This window comes from Oncorhynchus nerka, linkage group LG13 (assembly GCF_034236695.1).
Source record: "Oncorhynchus nerka isolate Pitt River linkage group LG13, Oner_Uvic_2.0, whole genome shotgun sequence".
Lineage (NCBI taxonomy): Eukaryota > Metazoa > Chordata > Actinopteri > Salmoniformes > Salmonidae > Oncorhynchus > Oncorhynchus nerka.
In genome coordinates, this window is record NC_088408.1 from 47033841 (window position 1) to 47043160 (window position 9320).

Sequence of the window (9320 nt, forward strand, 5' to 3'; positions counted from 1 at the left end):
AACACTCTGAAAAGAAAAACCCTACTGACGCGATCAAAAGCCTTGGCCTGATCAAGCGCCGCTACCATCAGAGGTAGACTTCTATCCTCAACCCAGGTGAGGGAGTCCCTGATCAGTTGGAGGTTCCACCTAATGGAGCGGCCTTCCACCTAACACGTTTGATCCTCATGGACAACGTAGGGAAGGGCTGTGCGCACACGGTCTGCCATGACCTTAGCTAGTATCTTATAATCTACGCACAGCATGGTCAGCGGCCGCCAGTTGCTAAGGTCGACAGTGTCTCCCTTCTTGTAGAGGGACAGCCCGCCTACAGCCATTGACCTGCCCGGGACTCCAGTCTCGAGAACGGCCGTCAGGACTTCGAGGACCACCGGTCCAAGCATACCCCAAAACTTGAGGTAAAACTCAGCTGGCAGCCCATCCATCCCAGGCACCTTCCCTTACCCCATCCTCTTGAGGGCGCTCTCCACCTCCTCTAGTGTTATCGGGCATCCATCGCCTTTCTAATGTCCTCCGGCACACGCCGGGACAAGTGTTCTAAGAACACGGTACCCTGTTCTTCTTCTACTACCCTCTCCTGGAAAACCCCCCGGAAATGGTCAGTTGCCACCCTGACCATCTGCTCCGGCTCCCTAACTACCCTACCCTGTCCATCCCTCACCCCATAAAAAACCTGTCTTATCTGCTTTTCCCTAACTGATTTGAAGAACACTGCAGAGCAGGTCTCATTCTGCTCTATAAACTCAGTGTGCACGCTGCAGGAAGGCACAGGGAGGTGCATGAGCGGAAGGCCCGAGTTGAGCCTTGAGGCTAGTAGCACGCTCAACGTCCATCGAAGTACTGAGGTTGCCTGCCTCGTACTCGAGATCGAGTAAACGTTGGAGCTGCTCCACCTCCCTTCTCTCCTCTCTCCCCTTCCTCTTACAAAAATAAATAATAAATACCCTAATTCTTACTTTAACTACCTCCCACTATTCCAAAACCCCTCCGCACATAGGCCGGAGAACCTCAAGCCCCCGAAAAAAAAGAGAAAGCATTGACAAAAGCCCGCTCCTCCAGGATGTCCCGGTCGAGCTTCCAGTACCCCCTACCGAAAAGGCAGACAGGCGCCTTGAGCCGAAGGAGGACCCCGCGCTACTATCTCCCACCCCTCCTAAATCTACATTAAAATCCCCTCCCACTACCAAAACTCTGTTTGTGGCACACAGAGGTGCCAGACTCTCCACCATCTTCCTTCTCTCTGGCACCGTCTGTGGCCCGTATACCCCTACAATCCTAAGTCTAAAATCCCCTAACGCTATGTCCACCCCCAAAACCCTCCCCTGCATCGCAACGTACGTGCCTTCCACCCTCACCTCCCGTGTCCCAAACAAAATCCCAACCCCTGATGAGTGGACACCCCGCACACTCCACACAGACTTCCCTTTTACCCACATCCACAACCCCACTCGCGAAACAGGTGCTGTTTACTGCCACATCCGTAACATTCTTTTGGTGCCGTATAATTTTTGGCCTCATGCTCCTCCGACATGCAAAACCTGCATTTTACCAGCCCACATGAGGCTGTTCCATGCCCGTACTCCCTGCATTTCCTGCAGAAAGGTGGCTGACGTGCATAGAACAGCATGCCTCTAACCGCCCCTACTGAAAGGACCGGAGAACCCACCCGGATCTTCCCTTAGGAGCACCCGGAATTGGCGGCGGCCGTTCCAGAAGCCCAGCGAGTCCTTTACGTACCTGGCTCCCGATGTTACATCCGCAGTAGCGACCCAAAAAGGCCGCCACCGCCATATCTGTCACGTGTGGATTATACATATGTATATTTATTGTTCTGAAATTCCTTCTTGCCAGGCACACAATGTTGAAAAAGGACTAAGGTCTTTCCCCCTTTGCCTCCTTTACCTTCTCCATTACTCCATCACTCTTACTTTCAGTGTAGAAAGTTACGTCGTACGCCTCTTCCATTGAGTTCCCCTGCAGGCACATCACCTCTGGGACCTTCAGAGATAGCGCCCCCATCAACACGGTCCTGGCGAAGGTGTCCCTCGGCATCCTTACTTCTCCTACTTGCTTCGATGCAAATCTTATCGTGTTCTTTAGTCCGGCCCTCGGAGCCGACCCTGTGTTCCCACTACCCGCCATATCTGTATGGCTGTAGTCTAAATTTGTTTTAAGAAATTTTCGGCAAATTTCAAAAAACTCTCAACGCCCTCCGGTCTTCGACCTTTGACTCAGCGGGCTCTGGGGCACCTCAGTACCGAGCTTAATCTTTTTATTTATTTCACCTTTATTTAATTTAACCAGGTAGGCAAGTTGAGAACAAGTTCTCATTTACAATTGCGACCTGGCCAAGATAAAGCAAAGCAGTTCGACACATACAACGACAGAGTTACACATGGAGTAAAACAAACATACAGTCAATAATACAGTATAAACAAATTTATATACGATGTGAGCAAATGAGGTGAGATAAGGGAGGTAAAGGCAAAAAAAGGCCATGGTGGCAAAGTACATACAATATAGCAAGTAAAACACTGGAATGGTAGATTTGCAGTGGAAGAAGAATGTGCAAAGTAGAAATAAAAATGAGGATCTGAGCAAAAAGGCCGAGAAGCGATTATTTGCACAGACCTTAGGGCATAGATTCTATTTGTGAGGTAACCATAGTGCCGTGGAGGATCGTTACAAAATATAACACTTACAAGAACTTTGTGAATTCAATATAGGCTTTTAATACAAACATATCAGAAACCTAGATGGTCCGCAGAACACACCCTTTTCCAGAACACTGGCTCTGTATTTATACACATACAACAGATGAGTCCATCCCACATGCAAATGAAGTTACTTCCCTCAGTCCATCTGCCACCATTATCTTTCAATCTGTGCTTCCTGCTTGTTCACGCCCAAATCTGCTTTCAGTCACGTTATAATGGTGACAGGACCTCTTCATGTCCCAAAAATAATACATGCCCATCTTAACCTATGGGCCCCTTATGTTTAGCTTGGTGTGTTCTTTGGTATGTCTGTCCTTATTAGGACTAGTAGACTATGTGTCTTTTCCTGTCCTAAAAATATATGTCCTATGTCTATAGTCCATCCGTTGGTCATTTGGCTGACCCCCTCCTTTGTGTGTCCCTCTGACCTTGGTATGTCCAGCTGTCCTATGCTCTCATGGCATTACTTTGGTGTCCTGTCCTATACAATAGACAATGCATTTTACCCTAAACATAATGCATTTTATGGCTTTGGCCATTACGTCTGTTATTTCTTGGTTTCCTGTTTTTACCAGATTGGCAAATGCACTAAGTGTATCTTCCTCTTGTGGTCTAATGTACACCTTTCTTTGCTCAATAGTGTCATATCTGTCTCTATATGTAACAATAACACCAACAATAGCAATGACACAAAAAGAAACAGACACACACACTCCTAATGCAGGTGTATGTCTAATGGTGCTTTTAGTAATACAAACCTATGCTCCGCTCCGTCCCTGCAGCCTTGTGAATGGAGACCTGTTTAAAGGTCTTACTCATATCGGCTGCGGAGTGTGATCACACAGTCGTCCGGAACAGCTGATGCTCTCATGCATGTTTTAGTGTTACTTGCCTCTAAGCGAGCATAGCAGTTATTTAGCTCATCTGGTAGACTCGTGTCACTGGGCAGCTCTTGGCTGTGCATCCCTTTGTAGTCTGTAATAGCTTGCAAGCACTGCCACCTCCGACAAGCGTCGGAGCCGGTATTGTACGATTTTAGTCCTGTATTGACGCTTTGCCTGTTTGATGGTTTGGATTGCATAGCGGGATTTCTTATAAGCTTCCGGGTTAGAGTCCCGCTCCTTGAAAGTGGCAGCTCTACCCTTTAGCTCAGTGCGAATGTTGCCTGTAATCCATGGCTTCTGGTTCGGGTATGTATGTACAGTCACTGTGGGGATGACTTCGTCGATGCACTCATTGATAAAGCCAGTGACTGATGTGGTGTAATCCTCATTGCCATCGGAAGAATCCCGGAACATATTCCAGTCTGTGCTAGCAAAACAGTTTAGCATCTGATTCATATGACCACTTTGTTATAGACCGAGTCACTGGTGCTTCCTGCTTAAATTTTTGCTTGTAAGCAGGTATCAGGAGGACATAATTATGGTCAGATTTACGAAATTGAGAGCGAGGGTTAGATTTGTATGTGTCTCTGTGAGTAAAGGTGGTCTAGAATTGTTTTCCCTCTGGTTGCACATTTAACATGCTGATAGAAATTAGGTAGAACTGATTTAAGTTTCCCTGCATTAAAGTCCCCGGCCACTAGGAGCACCGCCTCTGGATGAGCGTTTTCCTGTTTGCTTATAGCGGAATACAGCTCGTTGAGTGAGGTTAAGGTGCCAGCATCGGACTGTGGTGGTAGGTTACAGGTAGATCAGGTAAAAATACAGTTGTAGTGGCTTCCTTTCGTCTTTACCACAGCCACTGCCCAAGCCTGAAGCGGGGTTGTTTGGTACGCATACAGTCCACACTCAAGGTTTCCAAACATTCAATGACATCCAGGGATATGGTGCAACAAAAATGTTTATTCTTCTTATATCTAACAAATAAATGATTCTCCAATCAACTTAAAGCATAGAATACTTGATATGGAAAATACATATTATGACCGGTCTGTATGTCTGTATGGTCAAAAAACTATACCGCTCCCGCATCTAGCAAGGACTCCCTCTCCCGAAGGCCCAACTTCCTGCCTTTATCCTAACACACCTACCACAATACAATGAATAGGCAAGAGGGGGGGGGGCAAAAACTGAGTTATATTCATTTGTTGTTAGTGTAACTCAATCAGGTAAATATAAATCATAAAAAGGTACGTACCTAATATTTCATCATTTACATTCATATTTAATATATTTACACAAATATACATGGAGCTCCGTATGTTCAGTCTTTTATACAAATATGTCCAAATCGGCTCTAACATACCGGCCCCTAATTGTTGACTGCAATGAATGCACAACAATTACTTAATATTCAAACATAGAGCCAATACACAAAACATTCTATACCAGAGCACTATTACAGTTCACAGCTATATACAAATATACAAGGTGCCATGTAGGAAAATAGTCCATAGATCTCAGTCTGAGTTGAAAAATGTCAAGAGTTTGACGTCCAAAAATGTATGACATCAAAGAATGTAAGAGTACGACATCAACGAATCAGAGGTGCACGTGATTCTAAGATGGAGCACTGTGTGTGTGTGTGTGTGTGCGCGCGCGTGTGTTTCACTTCGTCGCCTCAAGGAGCAGACAGAGTTTATTGATAGGTCTCTGTAAGATATTAGTCTTAGTCTTAACCATGACGCTCCGGACAAGACCTTTGGCCCCTGGCAAAGTGTCCACCACACGCCCCATTAGCCAAGAGTTCCTTGGGGCGGTGTCATCGACGATGACCACGAGGTCACCAGGACTGAAGTTTCTCTTAGTTTTGTTCCACTGTTCCGCTCCTGCACGAGTGGAAGATACTCCCTGATCCATCTCTTCCAGAAGAGGTCAGTGATATATTGTACTTGCTTCCATCTCCTTCGTGTGTATAGGTCGCTTCTCTGGAATAGTCCTGGTGGCAGGACTGGCTTAGCTTTCAGATGAAGCAGATGGTTCGGAGTCAGGGGTTCTAGATCATTAGGGTCATTTGTTACAGTAGTGATTGGTCTGTCGTTCACAATCACCTCAACTTCACACAAGGCTGTCTGCAAAGCCTCATCATCCAGTACTTGCTCTTTAAGGACTGAATAGAGGATATTTTTCACCAGTCGGATCAACCTCTCCCATACCCCCCCATGGTGGGCTCCAGAGGGAGGGTTGAATGACCATGTAACTCCTTCCTTCAGTAATTCATTTTGAATATTGTTGTGATCCAGCTCTTTCATAGCTTTTCCTAGCTCTCTGTGAGTTCCAACAAAGTTGGTGCCATTGTCTGTTCTGATACTAGTTACTGCGCCCCTTCGACAGATGAACCTGCGCAGGGCATTGATGCAGGAATCAGTATCCAGACAACTAGCAACTTCTAGATGGACAGCTCGACTCACAAGGCAAGTAAAGATCACACCATACCGCTTCACATGAACGCGGCCTCGCTTCACCTCTATGGGGCTGAAGTAATCTATGCCCACATGGGCGAAAGGCGGCAAATCAGGTGACACCCGATCTTGTGGAAGGTCGGCCATCTTCTGTTCTCCAGCTCTAGCTTGAATCCGCCTGCAGAAGACACAGCTCTTAAGGATCTTCCTTGCTAAAGAGTTGGCACAGGGTATCCAATATCGCTGGCGAAGTCTAGAGAGCATGTGACCTCTCCCAGAGTGGCCAACCTGCTCATGGATGTGGAGTAAGATCAGTCTAGAGATGTAGGAGTCTTTGGGCAGGATCATAGGATTCTTTAGTTCCGTAGGCATAGCAGCTTTGCTTAACCTTCCTCCTACTCTCAGAATGGCATTGTCAACAATTGGATCAAGCTTACAGATTGAACCGCTTCTCTTGGCACATTGTTTTCCTTTCACAACTAGTGCAATTTCTTGTTTAAAGTGCTGTCGTTGCTCAAATCAAATGATGACCTTTTCTGCTTCATCTAGTTCGTCCACAGACAGACTTTCTTTTCCAAACGTCAGTTTGAACTTGTCAATTTGTTCCTTCAGTGAGTTTGTCAGACTCTGATCTGATCCTGGATCAGTTTGAGAGATAATTTTCCTTTTCTGGCTTAACTGTAGAAGACGTTTCTTCAGTTTCAGCATCCAGGCAACTGCTTTCTTCAAGCTGTTCCATGTTGAATAGTACTCAATCAGTTTGCTGGTTGGACTCTTTTCTTCCACACTTGTACCGTTTACGATTACGTCTTTTCTCACCTCTGGATCATCCGGAGGGATGGAGCTAAGCTCCTCGGGGACTTTCGGCCATTGAGTTTCTGGTTTCTCCAGGAATTCTGGCCCTTTGCGCCATCTCTTTGAGTTCAGGAACATTTCAACATGTAATCCTCGAGGCATCATCGGCTGGGTTGTGTTTGGAGATCAAATACCTCCACTGTTTTGCTTTCGATAGGTCACGGATCATAGCAACCCTATTAGTGTAAAGAATTGCTATTATGCAGGAGACCAACCTACCGCTAAATACATGGCTATTGCATTGTTATAACTGAGACAACTCATAGCAACGTATTTTCACAGTAAAGCCTGTGGGGTCCCCTACAGGATAGCTCCCACATTACACACATAATCTCCCTTTTTTAACCGAACACTGTGTGCCCGAAGAAGATCCTACGATGACGGACAGACAACTGAGCCAATGGCGGAAGACTACAGACTACAACCAGCTGAACCAATCCGGAGATCCGATCTTCCTAGGGTCAACCTACTTTCTGTGACGTATATAAGAGCTGTGCTGACTGTTTACGCTCTCTGCCTGCTGTTCCAACACGAACTAACGGAAGAGCCGTATTTACGTGTACCAGATATTCTCCCTCTGAAATAAACTGTCGCTTGTCGTACAATTTTAACACCTGGTCTGAATCGATCCTTAACCGGCTCACCCTTCTAATATCCTTTTATCAACAAAACATGGTAGCCAGAGGATGGTTAAATAACGGTCCGGTCGAAGTGAGTTGATTGGGTGTGAGAAGGAGAGTGACGGAAGGACGGTTCCAAAAAAGAGACGGGTGAAAGAAATTCGGGGGAGGACAATAATTCTGCTCAACTCGGGAAACTGATCTAAAAGGTGCACCATAAACAAGGTAAGCAAAACCTGTTAAATCAAACTTTGCATATTGTCGTATAGTCTGTCTAAATTCTGATCAGTATTTCCGAGTAAGTATGAATTCTTGTGTAAATTTATAATTTGCTGACGAGTCAAAGAACAGTAGAGTGAACATATGTGGTACAAACCGGCGACGGCCGGGTGATTAAATCATTGATGAGATATCAGTAAGGGGATAGCTGATTACTATTCATTAAATCTGGCGCCGAGGGGATAGATTGTGTAATTTTGTCCCGTGACCCGGTCAGCGCAGTCTGATAGCTTTCAATTGATGAGAGATCACTTAGTCCAATAGGGGTTGGACATGTATGTGTATGAATTCTGATAGGGGTTAGCGTGATATAAATCAGGAATAGAGATCGGTAAGGGGATAGTTAATTACTATTCATTAAATCTGGCACCGAGGGGGGGAAAGGGTAATTTTCTCCTGCGACCCGGCACGGCCCAGTCCGATAGAAATTCACTGATAAGGATCGGCTTTCAGGGGTCAGAGAGATAACGTGTATTAATTTTGATATTGTTAATTCGATAGGGGTCAGTAGGGGATAGAGTTGAATTCTAGAGTTGAATTCTATCCAGTAAATCCGCTTAGTTCGGTCTGATAGGGGTCGATTAATAAGAGGTCAGAGATATAACCTGTAATTGTGTGTTTTGTCTTGTTTTGTCTATTTGTAACTGTTTATATGAAAATGCAAGGTGGTTGTAATGGTTTCCATTAAGATTGTTGGTGGTTACATAGAGAGAAAGAGGCAGAAAAGAAAAAATCACGTAGGGGTCAGATACGAAGGGAGCGAGATTGATGAGAATCCTGATTGAGGGAAAACTTTGGGCGTTTAGGTTGGTGCTGTTTTCTGTTGTTCAGATGCCGGAGTAACAAATGCAGATAACTGAAAATTGGGTCTATTTGCGGAGAATCTCAGTTCCATAAGCATTGGTGGTTCAGTGGTAGAATTCTCGCCTGCCACGTGGGAGGCCGGGGTTCGGTTCCCAGCTGAGGTGTAAAGAATAGTTATATATGTCTGAGTTTTTGGTTGTAATTGAACTGGTTGTTTTGCAGAGAAAGTTATAGTCACTAGTATTGGTATAAGAGATAAATTGAACGTTTTCAATAGATTGTTTAGGTTAAATTGATAGACTATTTCAATTTAAAATAATAACGAAGCGAATTCCGATGCAAGACGATGTCTGTTCACTAGATGATCTGCTGGAATAATGTATTGAGAATTGGGTCGTATTTAAATTACTGTATCAATAGAGAAGACAGTGACTTGAATCAAATTAATTCTGAATAATAACGAGGGAACAATTACGATAGATTTGTGTCCATCGAAATGTTTTTATAAGATTAGCGAATTGAGAGATGTTGATTGATGTTGTAAACTCTAAATCAGGATTCAACAGATGTGATAAATTAGGTTTGGTTTATCGAACCCGAAATACTGTTGTTGCAGAAGGCCAACCATTATTTACAATGAGTTGAAAATCGTTGCGAAATGAGTCAAGATTGAGCGCTTGTTGATGACATCACTCGCGAGGT